This window comes from Hyla sarda, chromosome 2 (assembly GCF_029499605.1).
Source record: "Hyla sarda isolate aHylSar1 chromosome 2, aHylSar1.hap1, whole genome shotgun sequence".
NCBI classification, from domain to species: Eukaryota; Metazoa; Chordata; class Amphibia; order Anura; family Hylidae; genus Hyla; species Hyla sarda.
In genome coordinates this window covers 459,129,319-459,153,314 of record NC_079190.1, presented here as the reverse complement: position 1 = coordinate 459,153,314, position 23,996 = coordinate 459,129,319, and positions in this window count along the sequence as shown.

Sequence of the window (23,996 nt, the reverse complement as noted above, 5' to 3'; positions counted from 1 at the left end):
CTGGGTCATGAAGGGGTTAAAAGACGTTTTGAGATGTCAGATCGTTATGCTTTGGACATTATTTTATTAAATCTTGATTTTTTACAACATGAACTTGTGGTGGTGAAGTCCAAGTTGGAGGACTTAGAGTCTAATCTGAAGCGCATGTTATCGTGTGAGGAATTTACAGCATATATGGAAAGGTCTAAGTGCTTTATGGATACATTTAGGATGGATATTATGGACATTAAGAAGAGAAAATGGTTCAGAGATCTCAATGATTATGCCAAAAATAGAGTATATGATTGGAACAAATCTTCCCCTAACAATGGAGATAATATGGGGGCTACACCATGGCGGGGTAAAAAGAATAAGACCCCTACTGTGACCAACAATAACAATGATGCTTTTTTACCCGGCTCTAAAGATTTTTTAGGGGAACATCCAGACCTGAATACTCAAACAGAAAACCGACAAGAAGAGGGGGCCGGAGGAGACACCGTAGCAGGAAAAAACAGAAGGCAGAGGAACTACAATCACCAACAGGGGTTCAAGAAGAAATCTTAAACCAACATGACACAGTGGTAAATATTTCCTCTTATAATTTATCTGACTGTGAGATTTTGGTATTAGCCAAGGGATTATCATATTGTCCCACATCCAATATTGATTGGTTTAACTTGGAACAGGATCTACAGATGTTTTTCAGAAGAATTAAATTAAAAATTTGGTTTGATAATCAAGAGAGTATTAGTCAAACTATTAATGTACAAGATCAGAAATTATTGTATTTGAAGAATTATGAGTTGTATAACAAAAGTACATTTAACCCAATCCTTACCTCTCATCCTTTTGAAACATACACATCCCTGGTACGACAGGATTTTGAGCAGCTTAAAACTACTCATTCTAGAAATAGTGATTATAGACCTAACTTGACAAGGGATGAGAGGACAGCTTTGGACACATTGATGAATAACCACGACCTCACCATCAAATCTGCGGATAAAGGTGGTGGGGTCGTGGTTATGAACACAATAGATTATAGACAAGAGGTACTGAGACAACTGGCTGATACGAATACGTATACAAAATTAGAAAGGGATCCCAAGTTTGAAATGTTATCAAAATTGACAGATGTGGTAGAACAGGCTTTTTGTAATGATATTATTGATGAGGAATTGAAACAGTTCCTAATAGTAAAATATCCTATCACCCCAGTAATTTATACCCAGAAAATACACAAGTCATTAACACATCCCCCGGGTCGCCCTATTGTATCAGGGCGAGGTTCCCTGATGAGTAATGCCTCCATCTTCTTAGATCGAGTCTTGAGACCTTTTGTCTTTCAGACTCGATCATATATTCAGGACACTAACGATTTCCTCTCTAAGATTAGGGACATAGAGATCACTGACCAGACACGTTTGGTGTCTTTTGACATTGTAAGCTTGTACACATCTATCAGTCACAGTAAAGGGATTGCAGCAGTTCAGCGTGCATTGTCGTCCTCAGAGCTCCCCATAGCGGTCCAAAATTTTATGTTGTTACTTTTGGAAATGATACTTACTAATAATTATTTCACATTTGAGAACACTTTTTATTTACAGTTAATTGGGACCGCTATGGGGACGAATGTGGCGCCAATGTACACTAACTTGTTTGTGGCCTCGCTGGAGGAGGATGTCGTTTTTGGATCCCACCATTTCAGACACTGTCTGGGATGGTGGCAATTTATTGACGACATCTTCCTCCCGTGGAACGGCACTTTACAAGAATTACATGAGTTCCATAACTTCCTCAATGACATATATGCCAACATTGACTTTACTATGAGTGAATCTAACACTTAGATCAACTTTTTAGATGTATTGGTGATCAAAAAAGGTACACATCTACAGACCCAATTATATGTAAAACCGACAGACAGGAATACACTCCTCCACTATAGAAGCCACCATCCGAGGAAAATGATTGACGCTCTACCCTTTAGCCAGATGCTAAGAGCCAGGCGAGTGGTGGATGATAAGGATATCTTACAAACCACTTTGGATAGAATGCAAAATAATTTTGAAACCAGAGGTTATCCTAAATATCTTGTTGACTCACATAGGAAAAAAGTAAAGAGTATGGATAGGGCAGCCACCCTTATGAAAAAAGAGAAAAAAACACAACAGAGAATTCCTTTTACTTCAACGTATAGTGCACAGAGCAATGCTATTTCAAGAATCTTGAATAAGCATTGGTCTATCTTAAAAAAACAGCTTTCCAACCATCAATGAGTTCATGGTGAATCTGCTTATGTCTTATAGGAGAAGTAGGAACATTAAAGACAGAGTAGTCCACACTGAGATTAGAACAGAGACAAGGGCGGGACAGACGTTTTTGGCAGCTCGGAGACTCGGGTCCTTCCACTGCCTCTCGTGTGTAAATTGCCCTTCAATGATGAAGGGTACACAATTTATACACCCACAAACAGCACGAGTATATAATCTTAAACATTTTTTAACATGTGACTCCACGTGGTTTATATATGTTTTAATGTGCCCTTGCAAAAAACTGTACGTGGGTCAAACCACTTGGAGTCTAAAGACCAGAATTAACAATCATAGATACAGTATAAGGAAAGCCAAAATAGACTTACCTGTGTCTAAACATTGCATAGAGTTTAAACATACAGAAAAAGAAATTACATTTATGGCAATAGATCAAGTAGCTATCCCTGTTAGAGGTGGTGATCGATTGGCCCTAATTAGACGCCGTGAACTATGGTGGATCCATGAACTCCAAACTCTACGTCCTTATGGACTCAATGTTGAGTTTAATCTGGTATAAAATATATATTCTTTTATTGAAGTTCTCTTTTTTCTGCCTCCTCTTCCCCCCCCCCCCCCAAACCCCTATTTATATCCCCATTGGTATTTTTTGATACATACAGTGGAAGTTAATTTTATAGATTTGTATTGATTGCTAATTTTTTCTTTTTTTTCTTTCTTTCTCTAGATCTATATCTGGGAAGAATTTGTGAGAGATGGATTCATTACCCGCTCTGTAACCACTATCGCCTTTATATTTGTTATTAAAATAAAATAAAAAATTGAGATAAAATTTCAATATGAGTATGGCATTTAGTTGGCGGGGATGTTGTGCACTGCAGGGAAATCTCCTCTAGGGGAATTTTTTGAGAATAGGATGAACACATTAAAAATGGAGGCTTTTTTTTTTTTTTTTTTTAAATCCCGATACAAGTATTTTTCATTTAAATTTTTATGATTATTTTATTCTTATATATTTTTTTTATTATTTTTCTCTTATTATTTTTTTATGTGCCTCAACCCACAGATATAGCCCGGTTTCTTGGTTAGTAAATGGAGCTTGCGCCACTGAAATAGTGGGCGCCCCCTATAATTATTCAGGGTGTGGGAGGGCCCCGGGACTAGTTGAGACTTCATTGGCTTGACAGCCTTGGAGCCCTCTCCGTGACACAGATCCTCTCCTACCATGAAAATGGGGAAAGTGGTCTAGTGTCCCCCGATGGTGTTGGGGTAGAACTTTCTCCCAAAAAAAAAATGATAAAACAAAAAGAAAAGAAGGGGTCAGAATACCTAGTGGGTAAGTGAGGCCATTATTATAAATTGATTTTGTTTTTTTTTATTTTTTTATTTTTTTCATTTTTTATTCATATATTTTTTATTTACATATTTTTTTATTTATTTTTAATTTTTATTATTATATATTTATTTTATATTTTATTTTTCATTTTATTTTTTTTTATTTATACTTTCTCAATTATTATTTTTCTATTATAATACTTTTCTATTTTTTATATAGGGGATTTTTCATTGGACGCTTCTATTAATGTATATATTTTTTATCACTTTTTTATATTATTTCACATAGGGGTACATTTCATTATAGTCTGGGATTATAATATTAGGGTAGAGGAGTATTTATTCCCTTAAGAGCAATGTCCGTTTCCAACCTTTTTCATTATTATCATACTACAAGCTCCCTGCTACCGGGAACTAAGAGGTTTTGTTTACTAACATAGACCATGTGATGCGGATGGGATCACGTGATCGGTAGTGTTGCTCGCGAATATTCGCAATTCGAATATTATTCGCGAATATCGCATATTCGCGAATTTGCGAATTTCGCGAATATAGCGCTATATATTCGTAATTACGAATATTCGTTTTTATTTTTTTTATTTTTATTTTTTTATTCACAGTACACATCACAGTGATCATCCCTCTCTGCTTCCAGCTTGTGTGGTTTAAAGAAGGCTGTAATACTACTGTGTGAGACTGGCGTGCGAAAATTCGCATATACGAAAATTTGCATATGCTAATTTTCGCATACACGAATATGCGCATATGCGAAAATAAATCGCGAATATAACGAATATGCGAATATTTGCGAATATATGACGAATATTCGTCCATATATTCGCGAATATTCGCGAATTCGAATATGGCCTATGCCGCTCAACACTAGTGATCGGGCTGACTGAACTCCCTTGCTTTACACCGCACACTTGGTAATGTGGGCGGTGGAGCTGGGATTCGGTGTGCGATCGCGAGACTGCGACCGCATCACTGGTCACATGATCGGAATGTTTAACTGTACATGTGCAGTAGATTTTTAATCCACGCTAACGGCGCCATGATGGATATACAGAGCGGGTAGGATACATCTCCTTAATATGTTATGTACACCTGTGAGTTATTTATAATTTGGAAGTAATTAATGTTATGTTTTGTATATTGCCTATGGATTAATGTTTTTTCAAGCTTATTCAATTTTAATGCACTGGCACTGTAATATACACTTTCTTACTTGTCACATATTAATGTATTGTTGTATAATACTCGTAAATCTTTTCACATTTATATATAATTATGTATTGATTGAAATGTTTTTCACCTGTAGAATTTTATAGCACTTTGCACTTTGTTTGGGTATAAATACCTTGTTGGCTGTATGTATCACTAGGCTTGAAAATGGCTCCATAGGAGCAGAAACGTTGCTGTATTGAGACATGTGTGAATAAATGCACCTTTTTTTTGGAGTGCTGTGTCATTGGAATTTTTGTCTATGAAGAACCCTGATCAGGTTTAGACGCTGGCACCCGAATCTTGTTAACTAGAGCTGTGCTGCAACTTTTTCTTTTTACTATATATATATATATATATATATATATATATATATATATATATATATACAAAACGTGCATTTATTTACAGATAGGTAGTGTTGACACTGATAATAACCATACTTACCTGGTCCCATTCAGTGCTCCCGTCTTCTTTCGTTGTTTTTGTTCCAAAGCCGGCTTGGAGCATGGGTGGAGCTTCGTGACGTTACGCTGCTGCTTCTTTGCTGGGTCCCGCTGTGAGCAAACAGCAGCATTGACGTCAGGAAGCTCCGCCTGTACCCCAAGTTGGCTCCGGGCCGAAAACAATGGAGGAAAATAGTGAAAGAAAGGGACCATGGATCGGAGACAGGTAAGTATGGCTATTATCAGTGTCACCTGCACTACCTGTCTGTACCGACAAGTGACACTAATGACAGTTTTCCTTTAAGTAACAATAATGTAGGTGTTATACAATTAAGTTTTAGAGCTATTAGAGTCATTTTATTGTGCTTTTTGCTTTGGTTTTTGGTGAAATTTTATAATTGCTAAACTTTGTTTTTACAAACATATTTACAATTGCTGCAAATTGTACAAAAATGCAAGAAAATCTGTGCTTAAAAGCAATTCATGTAAATATATCCTTAGAAATGTGTTACAATTTCTGATAGAGACTACAGACTACAGTCTGAGTAGACTACAGACTACATAGACTGCTGTTAAAGAGGGCACTGCAGACTACAGACAGACAGATTGCTGAAGTAGGGGGCACTACAGACAACACAGACTGCTGTTATAGAGGGAGGTATAGACTACACATTCAGACTGCTGCTGTAGGGGGCCCTATAAGGAAAGCTCCAGATTACATAGTCAGACTGCTATTGTAGAGGGAGATCAATATTACAAGGGCAGACTGCTGTTATAGAGGGAGAGTCAGATTATACAGCCAGGCTGCTGTTATAGAGGGAAATTTTGATTTAATAAACAAACTGCTATTAGAAGGTGATGTCCAGGCTACAGAGCCAGACTACTGTTATAGAGGATGATCTAATATACATAGCCAAGCTTCTGGTATAGGGGGAGCTCAAAACTACACAGCCAGACTGCTGTTATAGGGGGATTTTCAGACTACATAGTCAGACTACTGTTATAGGGGGAGCACCAGACTATACAGCCAGACTGCTGTTATAGGGGTAGCTTCAGACTACACAGCCAGACAGGTCATATAGTTGTAGCTCCGGACTGCACAGCCAAACTACACTTATAGGGGTAAGTTCTTACTACACAGCAAAACTGCTGTTACAGGGGGAACTCCAGACTACACAGCCAGGCTGCTGTTATAAGAGGAGCTCCAGACTATACAACCAGGCTGCTGTTATAGGGGGAGCTCCAGATTACAAAGAGAGACTACTGTTATAGGGGGAGCTCCGGACTACACAACAAGACTGCTGTTATAGGAGGAGCTCCAGACTACACAACCAGACTGCTTTTATAGAGGGAGCTCCAGACTACACAGCCAGAGTACTCTTATAGGGGGAAGTCCTGACTACACAGCCAGACTGCTGTCATAGTGTGAGGTCCTAGCTATAGAGCAAGGTTTTTGTTATAGGAGTAGGTCCAGACTACCATCCAGACAGCTGTGATAATGGTCACTTACACGGTAAGACTATTTTTTTTTTTTTTTTTACTATTCTCATTATTTTAATCTCTTAAGGACTCAGGGTGTACCTGTACGCCCTGAGCCAGGTCCCGGTGTGAAAAACGGGGTCACGCCATGACCCCGCATCACACTGGGTCGGTCCTGGCTGCTAACGATAGCCGGGACCCTGGGCTAACAGCGTGCGGCACCGATCGTTGTGCCGCATGCTGTTAACCCTTCAGACACGGCCACGTCTGAAAACTAAAGGAAATGCTTCCCGGCAGCTCAGTCGGGCTGATCGGGACATCGCGATAAAATCGCGATGTTCTGATCAGCTGGGACGCGGGTGGAGGTCTCCTTACCTCTCTCCGCGGCGTCCGATTGGGGTTTGATTGCTCCAAGCCTGAGCTACAGGCTTGAGCAATCGAGCCCCTATCTCGCTGATCCGTGCAAAGCTATGGCTTTGCAGGGATCAGCATAAGAGATCAGTGTGTGCAGTGCTATAGCTTCCTATCGGGCTATAACACTGCAAAAAAAAGTGTAAAAAAAAAAGTTAACAAAGGTCATTTAACCCCTTCCCTAATAAAAGTTTGAATCACCCCCCTTTTCCCATAAAAAAAAAAAACTGTGTAAATAAAAATAAAAATTAACATATGTGGTATCACCACGTGTGTAAATGTCCGAACTATAAAATTATATCATTAATTAAACCGCACGGTCAATGGCGTACGTGCAAAAAAATTCCAAAGTCCAAAATAGCTTATTTTTGGTCACTTTTTATATCATAAAAAAATGAATAAAAAGCGATCAAAATGTCCGATCAACACAAAAATGGTACCGATAAAAACTTCAGAACATGGCGCAAAAAATGAGCCCTGATACCAGCCCATATGCAGAAAAATAAAAAAGTTACAGGGGTCAGAAGATAACAATTTTAAACGTATAAATTTTCTTGCATGTAGTTATGATTTTTTTCAGAAGTGCGACAAAATCAAACCTATATAAGTAGGGTATCATTTTAACCGTATGGACCTACAGAATAAAGATTTTGACCAAAAAATGCACTGCGTAGAAACGGAAGCCCCCAAAAGTTACAAAATGAAAATTTTTCTTCAATTTTGTCGCACAATGATTTTTTTTTCCGTTTCGCCGTGGATTTTTTTGTAAAATGACTAATGTCCCTGCAAAGTAGAATTGGTGGCGCAAAAAATAAGCCATCATATGGATTTTTAGGTGCAAAATTGAAAGCGTTATGATTTTTAGAAGGTGATGAGGAAAAAATTAAAATGGAAAAACGCTGAGTCCTTATGGGGTTAACTTTTGTGCACCTTTATTATTATTTTTTTAATATTACTCTTCTTTTTGTTTTAATATTAAACTTATGTTGCTTTAATAAACCCTTATTGATAAACCCCACTTGACTTTGCTCAGAAAGCATCTGCATTGAGTTTGCACATTTCCTGGCGTTTGCTTGGATTTATTGTTCAGTCTCTGACTGTTTATGTTAATTATGTTCCTTCAGATGGACTTCAGAACTCTTTAACCTATGGCTCTCTAGATCTCGTACAACTATAACTCTGGGCGTTGTAGTTGCCCAACATCTGTGGAGCCACAGGTTGCAGACCTCTGATGTGTAGTAGAGTTTTCATTTTATGAGCAAGTATTGCATCTTGCGGGGTCCAATCTTAGGAGTCCCGGCTGACTTGTGTTGAGTCATCGACTCATCACCTTCCCCTGTAGTGGATTTGGGTTATAAGCAACTGTGCGTATCCTCTATAGTTACAGACGCCAGGTGATCCTGGGCCTCAGAATCATTTATATTCTGCTGTGAGTGGTCAGACATTTCTTCTTTTCTGGCCGCAGTCAGGTTTCATTGATAGATGATTCATCCTATTTCTATTTGTCTCCAGGCTACCAGATACTGAAATCTGCTCATCGACATAAAAAGATAAGCTCCCCGCATGTATTTTTAGACAAAGAAGCTTAGAGAATCGCTTGAGTATTGAGTTCCTGAGCTTCAACTTTCACCAAGTACCAGGGCAATGACCCTGGCCTTCGACCTCGGAGATGACATGTTACAGCAGGTCACAAGGTGCAAGAGACAGACCTAGAATAACGCAGACTGAATGACTAGAATTGTCTCACTATTGCATTCTCTTGGAAATTGATAGGCAGGAGATATTTATGTATGGACATCACTCATTTCTGCAATTTCATAACATTAATATCTCAGTCCTATTTTAAATTTTAGTTAGGGCTGTTCTTAGAGATTTTGGATCTTTATGTGTAAATGTTGCATAACCGAGTGGTTCTGTGTCTATAAAACCTTGTCCCAAGACATTACCAAGATATGTACAAAGGTGCTGGGATACTTGTGCATGGAAATGATATGTGACATTATAGAACTTTCAGATTTTGATTTATTTCTTCTACTTACAACTGCATTTTTAAAGGACTAGTCTGGGACTATTCTTATTCTATCCTGCCCGGGCTGCAAAAAAAGTGAAAATAAACTTTTACTAACCTTCCTACGTTCCGCCGCAGCTCCACTACAGCTAATCGGTCGGCCGGGCTGTCATCTTCCTACTTCCCTTAGCCCGGAATGTCACACAGCGCTTCAGCCTATCACCATCCGAAGGGTGATAAAAACGAGAGGTAATGACACAAAAAACAGCCCTATAAACAGAAGGAAAAAAAGAGTTATAAGGGTCAGAATATGGATGTGCAGAGTATTTTTTTATGTTCAGATTTTTTTTAAGTAGTAAAACCAAGCAAAAACTATATAAATTGGGTAACACTGTAGGTGTAGTGATCTGCAAAATAAAGCTAACATGATGTAACAATACATTTTATGGTATAATTAAGGATGCAATTAAACCTTCAATTGATCCCACAAAAAAACAAGCCCTCATGTGACTCTTTTGATGGTAAAATAAAAAAGGTGTAGCTCATACAAAGAAAGGAACACAAAAAGAATAAAAGTTCGGTCCTTAAGAAGTTACATTTATAGGCATGTAAAGCTGATAAAGTCCTAATCCAAAGGTTTAATACTATGTAAATATGTTAAATGCTAAAGTTAAAATAGAAATATTTATTTCCATTGAAATAATTGATATCATTTATAACATGCTTTAAGCCATAGAATTTACTGTATTCACAGATTTTCCTAAAATGAGTCAATGTTTCTCAATCTCATTTAGGGATGAGGGAATCGAATCTGACAAATCCAAATTCATTAAGAATTTCATGAAAAATCCAATTAGCAACGAATGTGAATATTGCTGTCATTCGATCGTGCAAATCACTTCGTTAAACTCCATTTAGTGTGATCCAGGCTCCAGGGCATCTAAAATGAATCCTGGGAAGGCGGGAACAAGGGTTGGTGGGATGACCCTGAATCACATGCAGTGTGCAGCCTATCAGCAGCCAGTCACCCCTGTGATGTCACAGCCCTATATAATTGGCAGCCATCTTGCGGCCAGTCACTTCAGCCTTTTATGGCAGAGAGAGAGAGGGACAGACAGCAGTGTGTGTTGCACAGAAAAGCATTTTTACAGCAGCGATTCACCTCCCAGTCACATCAGCGTTCCATTGCATAAAGGGACAGAGAGCAGTGTGTTGCACAGAAAAGCTTTTTACAGCAGCAATTCACCTCATGCCCAAATCCAGCCTAAAAGCACTGATAGGGAAGGGAGTGAGATTGAGAAAGAGAGAGTGCAATTTTGGGTGTAGTACACAGCGACTGTGTGCTGCAGCACTGGTGTGAACAACAACTGAAAAGCTAATAGTAGCAGGCCAGTTAGGGTGAGCAGAGGACTAAAAGCACATTGTCCTCTATTAAGTGAAACCTGTGTGTACATCTAAGTGGTGTACCATTTTGTTCCTGTTAAAGTCTTAAGTACCTAGATACTGTGAAAGGCCAGGCAAAAGTACAATCCTGCTAGTTTTGTAGACAAATAGTGTTTAAAGCATACTGGAGCGCATTGTCCTCCCCTCATAAGTGCATACCACATACATACATCTAAGTGATGTACCATTTTGTTCCTGTTAAAGTCTTAAGGGCCTAGATACTGTGAAAAGCCAGGCAAAAGTACACACCTGCTGGTGTTGTAGACAAATACTGTTTTAAGCGTACTGGAGCACATTGTCCTCCCCTCTTAATTACATACCACATACGTACATCTAAGGGGTGTAAAATTTTGTTCCTGTTAAAGTCTTAAGGGCCTAGATACTGTGAAAGGCCAGCCAAAAGTGCACACCTGCTGATGTTTTAGACAAATACTGTTTTAAGCGTAGTGGAGCGTATTGTACTCCTCTCATATACACACTAAGTATGTCAGGCAGAGAAGTGAAGAAGCACAGAGGAGGGGCAGAGGCCTAAATTCATAAGGCAGAGGTCACCGCAGACTAGGGGAGAGTGGCAGCAGGAGTCGCAGTGAGAGGCCTGAGCTCCCGGTATCAGCGAGCGGTCGTGTTTCGACCAGCAACCCATCTGCCATCTGTTAACACGGTCATCCACTTCATCACAAGTGACATCTGACACTTTTGTTGGCATGGCCCGGGAGCAGTCCCTGTCCTCCCATTGCCTCTGTCCTATGCTGTTCCCTCCCCCACAGAAGTATCTTATGCTGTGGGTTCAGCTCCACTATTTAGTGAGGATGATCTAATAGAGGACAGTCAGCAGCTACTGTTCAGCCAAGAAGTGGAGAAGACATCAGCCGCTTTCTCTGCCAGACAGGTAAGTAGTGATGAGGAGAGTGGCGTGGGAGGTGGTGTTGCGAGCGTTCAGGCTCCTGAAGCAGACACTGTTGAGGAACCTGAGGAGAACATCAGTGACGAGCAGAAACAACTCGATGATGATGAAGCCGATCGCACTTGGGAGCTGGGTGCAGAAGTGGCTTCATCACGATCAGGAGAAGAGGGTTGGAGGTTGCCCGTGAGGCAGCAGCTGAGCCAGCACGGTGGTAGCATGGTTGGTAGTCAGCATGGTGGCAGAAGTGGAAAGTCTGCAGCCAAATGTGCCCAGGGTAGACCACCTGCTTTGCGGCAGCTTGGCTACCTTCCCGGGAGGTAGTGGAACAGAGGTTCCTGGAGTAGGCGGCAGTAGCAGTCAATCAGTGCGGCATCAAGCATCCGGAGGATGTTAACATGGCCACATGCAAGATGTGTTGGCAGAAGGTGAAGCGTGGCCAGGGTCCCAATGTTGGCACCACAGCCCTGCGTGAACATATGTAGCATCACTATAAAGCGGCCTGGGACAACTGTGGCTCTGATGTGGTGGTCCAGCCTGCTGCATCACCCAGTGGCATGCCTCTCCCTTTTCAGCCAGCCAAGGCTCCACCACCTCAGCCCAAGGGAACTGTGTGTCATACCCATCTTCTGTCGCTCAAAATGCTCCTGCTCCTCCTATTTGACTCATTCCGCCAGCAATCCATCCGCAAAGCCATGTCCAAAAGACAACAGTATGCACCCACTCATCCAACGACGCAGAAGCTGAATGTACTCTTGTCCAAGTTGCTGGTTCTGCAGTCTCTTCCTTTTCAAGTGGTGGACTCTGCACCTTTCAGAGAACTGATGGCTTGTGCCGAGCTGAATTGAGAATCCTAAGCTGTCATTTCTTTGCAAAGAAGGCAGTACCAGCCCTGCACAATTTTGAGGAACACAAGGTGGGCCAGTCCTGAAGCCTGTCGGTGTGTACCAAAGTGCACGGCAGCGCCGACGTGTGGAGCTGTAACTACGGTCAGAGACAGTACATGTCCTTTACGGCCCACTGGGGGAATGTGGTTCCTGCACAGCCACAACAGCAACTTGGACAGGTCATGCGCTTCCGTCTCCGCGCTCTCAGGCCGTTGGTCCTGTGACAGTGTGCGACTCCGCCTCCTCATCCTCCCCTGGGTCCTCAGCCTGCACTGCGCGGACAAGTCTCAGTCTCAGTCACATGGTTTAGCCTTGGCGAACCGAGTCACACAGGGGAGGAACTGCTCAAAGTTATTCATCAAGAAATTCAATCATGGCTTACTCCACAAAAACTGGAAATCGGAACCATGGTGAGGGAGCCATGGTGACTGACAACGGGAAGAATATCTTGTTTGCGCTGCGACAAGGAAGCCTGAGACATGCGCCCTGCATTGCACATGTGTTAAATCTGGTTATCAAGTGGTTTCTGAAGTGTTCCCCCCATCTTCAAGATATCCTAACAATGGGAAGGAAATTTTGCATGCACTTCAGCCACTCGTAGAAGGCAAAGCACACCTCCTTGAGCTGCAGGGTCAGAATGGCATCCCTCAACATAGTCTGATTTTCAACATTTCCACATGTTGGAATTCCACCCTCCATATGTTGGACCAACTATATGAAAAGACTATATGAACAAACTGACCTACTACAGAGACATCCTACCTAGTCAGTTGTCCGATGCCTATCTGCTCCATCGTCCATCCTCTCGCAGGTCTGACTTGGGGGGGGCCCTCTGCGCTCACCTTCCACTACCATGGCTGCTGGGGAGGGGTAGGGTGGCAGGAGCAGTACCAGCTCCATCAGCAGCATCCTGAGTCTACAGTTGCTGATGAGTAGCTTTCTTCACCCGCATAGTGAAGCAACTCATCAGCAGCAGGACCTGAATCAGCAGGTGGAGGCATACCTTGACATGACCATGCCAACAAACCTTGAAGATCCGCTGGACTTCTGGGCAGCCAAACTTGATTTGTGGCCGCAACTAGCAGAGTTTGCCCTGAAAAAACTGTCCTGCCCGGCCAGTAGGGTGCCATAAGAGCGGGTGTTTAATGCGGTGGGGGCCATAGTAACCCCAAAGGAGAACTTGTCTGTCCACGAAAAATGTGGAGAGACTGACCTTTGTGAAGATGAATCAGGCATGGATCAGCCAGGATTTCCACCCACCATTGCCTGATGCATCAGAGTAGATTGACCATGGTGCCACTCCAACACTTCACAAATATGGATAGTGCAAAACATGTTCAACCCCTTAAGGACTGAGTTTTTCAGTTTTTGTACTTTAGTTTTTTCCTCCTTACCTTTTAAAAATCCTAACCCTTTCAATTCTCCACCTAAAAATCCATATTATGGCTTATTTTTTGCGTCACCAATTCTACTTTGCAGAGACATTAGTCATTTTACCCGAAAATTCACGGCGAAATGGGAAAAAAAATCATTGTGCGACAAAATCGAAGAAAAAACGCCATTTTGTAAATTTTGGGGGCTTCCGTTTCTACGCAGTGCATGTTTCGGTAAAAATGACACCTTATCATTATTCTTTAGGTCCATATGGTTAAAATGATACCCTACTTATATAGGTTTGATTTTGTCGTACTTCTGGAAAAAATCATAACTACATGCAGGAAAATGTATACGTTTAAAAATGTCATTTTCTGACCCCTATAACCTTTTTTATTTTTCCACGGCTCATTTTTTGCGCCGTGATCTGAAGTTTTTATCGGTATCATTTTTGTTTTGATCGGACTTTTTGATCACTTTTTATTCATTTTTTAATGGTATAAAAAGTAACCATAAATAAGCTTTTTTGGACTTTGGAATTTTTTTGCGTGTACGCCATTGACCGTGTTGTTTAATTAATGATATATTTTTATAGTTTGGACATTTATGCACGCGGCGATACCACATATGTTTATTTTTTTTTATTTACACAGTTTTATATTTTTTATGGGAAAAGGGAGGTGATTCAAACTTTTATTAGGGAAGGGGTTAAATGACCTTTATTAACACTTTTTTTTTACTTTTTTTGCAGTGTTATAGCTCCCATAGGGACCTATAACACTACACACACTGATCTCTCATGCTGATCACTGGCGTGTATTAACACGCCTGTGATCAGTGTTATCGGCGCTTGACTGCTCCTGCCTGGATCTCAGGCATGGAGCAGTCATTCGTCGATCGGACACCGAGGAGGCAGGTAAGGGCCCTCCCGGTGTCCTGTAAGCTGTTCGGGACGCCGCGATTTCACCGCGGCGGTCCCGAACAGCCCGACTGACTAGCCGGGATACTTTCACTTTAGAAGCGGCGGTCAGCTTTTACAGCCGCTTCTAAAGGGTTAATACCGCACATTGTGTGGTATTAGCCGCGGGTCCCGGCCATTGATGAGCGCCGTGACCGACGCGATGTGATGTGGGGTCGCAGCGCGACCCCACTTCATATCGCGGGAGCCGGCGCAGGACGTAAATATACGTCCTGCGTCGTTAAGGTGCTGCTCCCCAGTTACAGACATTCCTCCGCATCAGACCACAAGGAAGTATTGAGGATTTGCATTACGCAACACTTAACTTTTAATAATATTCTTAGGATAAAATATATGTACCCACATTTTTTTTTTAACTCAAACAAAAGGAAAGGTGTGCAAAAAATTCCATGTGCCACCTACACCAAGTATTGTTGTGATGCAAAGACTTCTAAATGGTGGAAGGGAACAACGTATGGTCCATTGTAATCGGTGGGGGTAAAAACCTCCCCTGTAAGGCCCTACTCTCGCATTATTATTTCCCTTCTTGGCAAGTGTTATTCACCCTAAAAAGGGCAGCCCCACACAGGAACCTCTCAGTATTTCCTCCTACAAACACTGCCATTTCACAGGGTTTTAAGGTGGAAATAGAGAGTTTCTTCTGTGGGGCCGCCCTTTTTAGGGTGAGTAACACTTGTCAAGAAGGGAATTAATAGGGCGGGAGTAGGGCCTTACAGGGGAAGTTTATACCCCCACCTGCTACAATATCACAATACGTTGTTCCCTTCTACCTTTTTGAGGAAAGTGTTACTTGTCTTAAAAAGGGCGGCCCCACACAGGAACCAATGCTTATTTCCACCTCAAAACCCTTGGAAATGGCAGTGTTAGTATGTGGAAATAGGGAAGTAACACTTGCCAAGAAGGGAATTAATAATGCGAGAGTAGGGCCTTACAGGGGAAGTTTTTACCCCAACCAGTTACAATGGACCATACGTTGTTCCCTTCCACCTTTTAGAGGCCTTTGCATCACATTAACCCCTTAAGGACCGGAGGTTTTTCCGTTTTTGCATTTTCGTTTTTTGCTCCTTGCCTTTAAAAAATCATAACTCTTTCAAATTTACACCTAAAAATCCATATGATGGCTTATTTTTTGCGCCACCAATTCTACTTTGTAATGACGTCAGTCATTTTGCCCAAAAATCTATGGTGAAGCGGGAAAAAAAATCATTGTGCGACAAAATTGAAAAAAAAACGCTGTTTTGTAACTTTTGGGGGCTTCCGTTTCTACGTAGTACATTTTTCGGTAAAAATGACACCTGATATGTATTCTGTAGGTCCATATGATTAAAATGATCCCCTACTTATATAGGTTTGATTTTGTCGGACTTCTGGAAAAAATCATAACTACATGCAGGAAAATTAATACGTTTAAAATTGTCATCTTTTGACCCCTATAACTTTTTTATTTTTCCGTGTATGGGGCGGTATGAGGGCTCATTTTTTGCGCCGTGATCTGAAGTTTTTAACGGTACCATTTTTGCATTGATAGGACTTATTGATCACTTTTTATTCATTTTTAAATGATATAAAAAGTGACCAAAAATGCACTATTTTGGACTTTGGAATTTTTTTGCGCGCACGCCATTGACCGAGCGGTTTAATTAATGATATATTTTTATAATTCGGACATTTCCGCACGCGGTGATACCACATATGTTTATTTTAATTTTTATTTACACTGTGTTTTTTTTTTTATTGGAAAAGGGGGGTGATTCAAACTTTTAATAGGGGAGGAGTTAAATGATCTTTATTCACTTTTTTTTTTCACTTTTTTTGTGCAGTGTTATAGGTCCCATAGGGACCTATAACACTGCACACACTGATCTTCTATGTTGATCACTGGTTTCTCATAAGAAACCAGTGATCAGCGATTCTGCCGCATGACTGCTCATGCCTGGATCTCAGGCACTGAGCAGTCATTCGGCGATCGGACAGCGAGGAGGCAGGAAGGGGCCCTCCCGCTGTCCTGTCAGCTGTTCGGGATGCCGCGATTAGCCGCGGCTATCCCGAACAGCCCGACTGAGCTAGCCGGGAACTTTCACTTTCACTTTTAGCCGCGCGGCTCAGCTTTGAGCGCGCGGCTAAAGGGTTAATAGCGCGCGGCGCCGCGATCGGCGCTGCGCGCTATTAGAGGCGGGTCCCGGCTTCACTATGACGCCGGACCCGCCATGATATGACGCGGGGTTACTGTGTAACCCCGCGTTATATCAGAAGAGCAGGACCAAGGACGTACCGGTACGTCCTTGGTCCTTAAGGGGTTAATACTATGTGGTGTAGGTGGCACATGGTGGTTTGTGCACACCTGTCCTTTTTATCCTAAGCATATTATTAAAGTTAAGTTTTACGTAATGCATATCCTCAATACTTACTTGCGCACACTAACACTTTTACAAAAGAGACCGTTTTCTTCTGCTTACCTGCCTCAGCTACTATTCTGATCCTGCCACCCGCCTGATGCCACACATCTGATGCCAAGTTCTTCTTTTTTCACCCACCTTCGTCACTGGGTACTGGTATTGTCAAATTGAATAAAAGTATTATTTCACTAACCCAGCACACTCCCTATGCGTGTTACAGCAAGACAAAGTGTTCTACACCCTTATTCAGGCTCTCTGCAGGCCAGAAATAGCTGTTTTTAATAGCAATTTGCCGCAAATAATTTGGACCAAAACAAATTTTTGGGGGAAATTCTGCAAATCGTCAAAATCGAATTTTTAAAAAATTCGCTCATCTCTAATCTCATTGGGGAAGATTTATCAAAACCTGTGAAAAGAAAAGGTTTGCCAGTTGCCCATAGCAACCAATCAGATCACTTCTTTCATTTTGCAGAGGCCTTGTCAAATATATAAGAAGGGATCTGATTGGTTGCTATGGGTAACTGGGCAACTTTTCCTTTGCACAGGTTTTGATAAATCTCCCCCATGTTTTTTCAGCATAAATTGAGAATATGAACACACATGTGTCAGACCACACAGGGATTATTCGATGCATGCCTTTCATATCCATAGGCCCTTGACTTTTTATGGCCTCCAGAAGATTGACAAGGAGGATGCATTCCCATCCTGTAGCATGTCCACTGCTGTGCACACTCCAGGGAAAGTCCTAAATAGAAGGCATTACAAACATGTATCCAGCTAATGAAGTCACATTGAATGTTGACAAGTTCAGCACAAGGTTGAGTGGATCACTAGTAACAAATGTCTTTTGCCGGCCTTAAGACATTGATTTCTTGTTGCCATTCGTCAAGGAAACATGAATCAAAAGTCGAAAGGAACATGATGAAGGACGACCCTCAGTACAATCTAATGATGAATACAGAATAAAAGTAATTATCCATGATAAAGCAATACAAGGGTCTGTTATGTCTTTATTATTGTGTAGGTTGAGCTGCAACTATCCTTCTACTTGTATTTAAATGTAAAGTTTAAAGGGGTACTCCGGCGCTAAGACATCTTATCACCTATCCAAAGGATAGGGGATAAGATGCCTGATTGCTGCGGTCCCGCCGCTGGGGACCCCCGTGATCTTTCATGCAGCACCCCATTACCATCAGTGCCCGGAGCATGTTGGCTCTGGGTCTGATGACTGCCGATCATGGGGCCAGAGTATTGTGACATCATGGCTCCGTCCCATTTGATGTCTAGCTCCGCTCACTCAATGCAAGCCTATGGGAGGGGGCCTGACAGCTACCACGCTCCCTCCCATAGGTTTGCATTGAGGGGGCAGAGTGTGATGTCACACAGGGGCGGAGCCATGATGTCACAATACTCCGGCCTCGTGATCGGTAGTCATCAGACCCGGAGCCAACATGCTAAGGGGGCTGAAGGTAATGGGGTGCTGCGTGAAAGATCACAGGGGTCCCCAGCGGTGGGACCTTCGCGTTCAGGCATCTTATACCCTATCCTTTGGATAGGGGATAAGATGTCTTAATGCCGGAGTACCCTTTAAGTAATGTCTATAAAGAAGCTCATACACACTTCCAGACTCCACCATTAACTTTATATTTTTTTTGCTGACTATCCATGTGTAATTCAAAAGGGAAGAAAGGATATGCAAAAAAGTTTTCTCTCCAACTTAGAGTCTTGGAAAAAAAGTGTAATGTTTCTTCTTGTGGAGAGCATCATAAAAACCTGTGGAGACATATAGGCCATTTGCGCCCCACTGGGAGATCTAGGAAGAAATGCCTATACATCTCCACCTATCTTTATGATGACCTCCTCAGGCCTCTTATTAACCAGAACCCTGCTCTGTACTGATAAGCAGCAAAACCCCAAAACAGCTGTCAACAGATGGGTATTATTTCCTTCTGGAAAGATCTCTGATATACATTCCCAGTAAGTTTCCAAGACTCCTAATCTAGTTTATGATGCTCTCTTCAATAAGAAATATTACCAATTTTATCTTACTATAAAGGGGAAATGGGACTTTTCTGGCAGAGCCTTATCTAATCTGGTAAAAAAAAAAAGGATTTGGCACATTGAAATCCAACAAGCTCAATCTTTTTTTTTCCCAAACATCTGCTACTGATATCTTTGTCATATTTAGCTTGTTTAACTGACTATTCTTACGATACACATAAACATCCATCAACCTTTTCAGACTGTCAAAAACATCATAGAGAAATATGCCCCTCCTATTAAATAAAATTCTGGTAAAATCTAAAGGCCCTATAGTGTAAATGAAATACATGTAAAAAATGTTTACGCTATATCAGTTTTAAGAACGATTTAGTTGCAGGCAACACTCTTACAGCTGCTCTACTTCTATGTCCTTTTCAATGTTTTGGTAGTTCTCATATGGACCTTGAGTTTATTCAAATGTGCACACTCATACACAGAAAGCAGCCACTATTTAAGCAAGATAATACATGAACATTCATTTGTTTGGAAATTTACAAACACATAATGAACCAAAGATGGCCCCGAACCACCAACAAACAGAAGTAGAGACATAGTGAAGCAAAATATGAAAAAAGCAAATCTTCATTGTAATAATTAACAAAAATGTCAATTAAATGGTTTTGTAATGTGAGATGTAATTGTCTAATGGGTTACATAAGCCTCAAAAGGTTAAGTCATATGATGTGTGCTCCATGCTAGAAAGGAAGTGGCCCAAGATGTTCATATTGGAGGATCTTACAATACAAGGAATACATTTATTGGTTTATTTTACAAACTTCTGCAACTGTCCCATTAATCTAAATGGGCCAAAATCCAGGTGGCCTGAAAGTAGCTCACAATCAGAAAACATGACCTAATGGAACCAGAAAACAGAGAATATAATGCATTGTATTGGATTTATTGTATATAACATGAAAGTCCAAAGGGTATTGATTTACATATAGTCATGTCACTTTATCCTTTTATGGCCTTCTTGAGAAATCCCACCATGTCATTTCATGCTGTAATGCATTTTAGTAAAAATAAATTACCCATAAAGAACACATAATTTTGGTCAGTAAACAATGAATATTGGCATCGCTTAGAGAAATTAGCTTTTCTGTCTTAAATATGTTTTTTTTCTGCATCAGCATTTATTAGCAAAAGCTTGCACATCAAATCTCTTCATTGACGTATGGGTGATATATGATGTTCACTAATGGACACGCTGATACCAAGGCTCGGCAAGAATTATTTGTTGAAACAGGAAGATATATTTGTTGATGCGCATAGACAGCTGTGAAACTCTGAGTACTGGAACGAACATAGTTTCAGATCTTGTCCTGTACAACTTGGGGGCAATGTGGGATCATAGGACCTGCTGATATACAGTCATGGCTGCAAATATTGGCACCCCTGAAATCTTTCAAGAAAATGAAGTATTTCTCACTGGAAAGGATTGTAGTAACACATGTTTTGCTATACACATGTTTATTCCCTTTGTGTGTATTGGAACTAAACCAAAAAGGGAGGAAAAAAAGCAAATTGGACATAATGTAACACCAAACTCCAAAAATGGTCTGGACAAAATTATTAGCACCCTTAACTTAATATTTGGTTGCACACTCTTTGGAAAAAAATAACTGAAATTAATCGCTTCCTATAACCATCAATAAGCTTCTTACACCTCTCAGCTGGAATGTTGGACCACTCTTCCTTTGCAAACTTCTCCAGGTCTCTCTTATTTCCCAACAGCAATTTTAAGATCTCTCCACAGGTGTTGAATGGGATTTAGATCTGGACTCATTGCCGGCTACTTCAGAACTCTCCAGCGCTTTGTTCCATCCATTTCTGGGTGCTTTTTGGTGTATGTTTGGGGTAGGGATCGACCGATTATCGGTTTGGCTGATATTATCGGCCGATATTCACGATTTTGGACGTTATCGGTATCGGCAATTACCTTGTCGATAATCCGATAATGCCCTGCCCCCCGCACCACCCTGCTGCCCCCACCGCTCCCCCCACCACAGCACCCCACCACCGCACCTCACCACCAACCGCACCGCCCCGGCCAGAGACCACCGCCGCCCCATTGCCTCCCCCATCCCCGGTTTTATAATTACCTTTTCCCGGGGCCCTGGGTCCACGCTACTTCTGGCTCCTGCGGCATCCTGTGTTACGCTGTGCACTGCGCAATGACGAGTGACGTCCTCAACACGACGTCACCGTCAGTGCGCACAATGACAGCTCAGGATGCCGTCGGAGCCAGAAGTAGAGCGGACCCCGGGAACAGGTAATTATAAAGCCGGGAATGGGGGAGGCAATGGGGTAGTGGCGGTGGTTGGACTAAGGACCGCAGGGGGAGAGAAGCGGGCGTCGGCGGTCTCTGGGCAGAGGATAGGTCGTAGGGGATGGGGGGGGGGTGATTTGACTCAGGAGGACCCCAGGACAGGCAGGAGGAGAGAAGCAGGTGGCGGCGGCTGTCTCTGGCACCGCAAATCACGCTGCAGTTCATTGATTTAAAGTGCCTGCTTTAAATCAATGATCTGCAGCGGCATCGCCGGGGGGACAAATAGCCGATAACTTATACTGGAATATCAGTATAAGTTATCGGCTATCGGCCTTAATATCGGTTGATGCCTAGTTTGGGGTCATTTTCCTGCTGGAAGACCCAAGATCTCAGACGCAAACCCAGTTTTCTGGCACTGGGCTGTACAGTGCGACCCAAAATCCGCTGGTAATCCTCAGATTTCATGATGCCTTGCACACATTCAAGACACTCAGAGGCAGCAAAACAACCCCAAAACATCATTGAGCCTCCACCTTATTTCACTGTAGGTACTGTGTTCTTTTCTTTGTAGGCCTCATTCTGTTTTCAGTAAACTTTAGAATGATGTGCTGTACCAAAAAGATCTTTGGAACTTGTTTGGGGCTGCTTATCCATCATCCGGACCATCCTGCGTTGACACCTTTCATCAATCTTTATCTTCCGTTCACGTACAGGGAGATTAGCTACAGTGCCATGAATTGCAAACTTCTTGAAATTGTTGTGCACTGTGCATATCTATATCTCTGGAGATGGACTTGTAACCTTGAGATTGTTGATATTTTTTCAAAATGTTGGTTAAGACAGTTCTCTTCTCCTGTTTCTTTTGTCAATGCTTAGTGTGGCACACACAGACACACAATGCAAAGAATAAGTGAACTTCTCTAATTTGTATCCGCTTACAGGTGTGATTTTTATATTGCCCACACCTGTTACTTTCCCCAGGTGAGTTTAAAGGAGCATCTAAGAACAATCTAATTTTTCCACAATTTTGAAAGGGTGCTAATAATTTTGTCCAGCCCATTTTTGGAGTTTGGTGTGACATTGTGTCCAATTTGCTTTTTTTCATCCGTTTTATGGTTTAGTTCCAATACACACAAAGGGAATAGACATGTGTATAGCAAAACATGTGTTACTGCAATCCTTTTCTGTGAGAAACTCTTTATTTTCTTGAAAAATTTCAGGGGTGCTTATATTCACGGCCATGACTGTATTTAGGTGATCATGGCTGGTTTAAGTAATAGGCCAGAGAAGATATGTTGGATACATGGCTACATTTTTTTGACTCTAATAGAAGTTTCTTACTTTTATGCTTAAATAAGGGAGTTACCTAACATTGAAGTATGTAAAGCTATTAATGGAAAGGATACATAAAAAGTAATACCATAGGAAATTAAATGGCTGCATGTTACTGGGCTATATTGATAAAGATGCACAAACCATCAATTCATTTTCAGAAGCTTTAGGGTCTATTCACACAGCAGAATGCACATGCAGAATTCCACTTAAAATGAAAGCCCAATAGACTTCTATGGGATTCCACATTCCCATTCACACTTCTGAATTTCCAATTGCGGAATTCCGAAGTGTGAATGGGAGTGCGGAATCCCATAGAAGACTTTTGGGCTTTCATTTGAGGCAGAATTCCGCAGTGTGAATAGACCCTTAGGTTGAAATTTCTCAGAGGCCATCGCATGTTGAAGGCAGCATCAACATACGATACTTTTGTATGTCGGGGCCATTGCATAAACGGCTTCAGCTGTGGCCGGATAACCGTTTACAGTGCCCGTGTGCTCCGGTGATGGACTCTTACCGGTCCTCGGGGCTCCGGAGCATCCTCTTCAGGATCCCCTGCATTGCCGGCGCTCTCCTTTGTCATCATCACGTCGCCGCGCATGCCGTCCCGTCATTCAATAGGAGCAGCGTGCGGAGTGACGTGATGGCGGCGACGGAGAGCGCGGATCCTGGGGAAGCAGAGACGTCCGGAGCGTCGGGGACACCCCGGGGACGCGGCGACAGCGATGGAGTGCGACATCCAGGGCAGCGGTGACGGTCCGGAGCGGCGGGGACAGGTGAGTACAACTTCCTATTCTTTCCATTGCCCGGATCCCTCAACATACGATGGTTTCAACAAACGATGGTTCATTTGGAACGGATTACCATCGTATGTTGAGGGACCACTGTATATACTTCCATGCTCTTCCTTGCCATAGAGGACAGGCCCTGGTCTAAAGACTTCTTTCTTGTTTTTCATTTTCATTTTATCATCTTATTTTACTTCCTTACCAAGGTTGGTGGTTGTGCACAATGTGGCTGCACAATATGGTGGTGGGGAAATTCATCCTCATGTGCCATGTTGGAACCAGCAAGGGTTGACAAGAGAGCCTTGTGGTGATGAGATAGGTAAGAGGAGATCATCACATTGAGGAGGGGAAGTGACTGTAACTGATAAAATTAGCAGATTTCCTGCCTTGGGGGTCAACATGCTGAACAAGGAACAGTGCTGACAA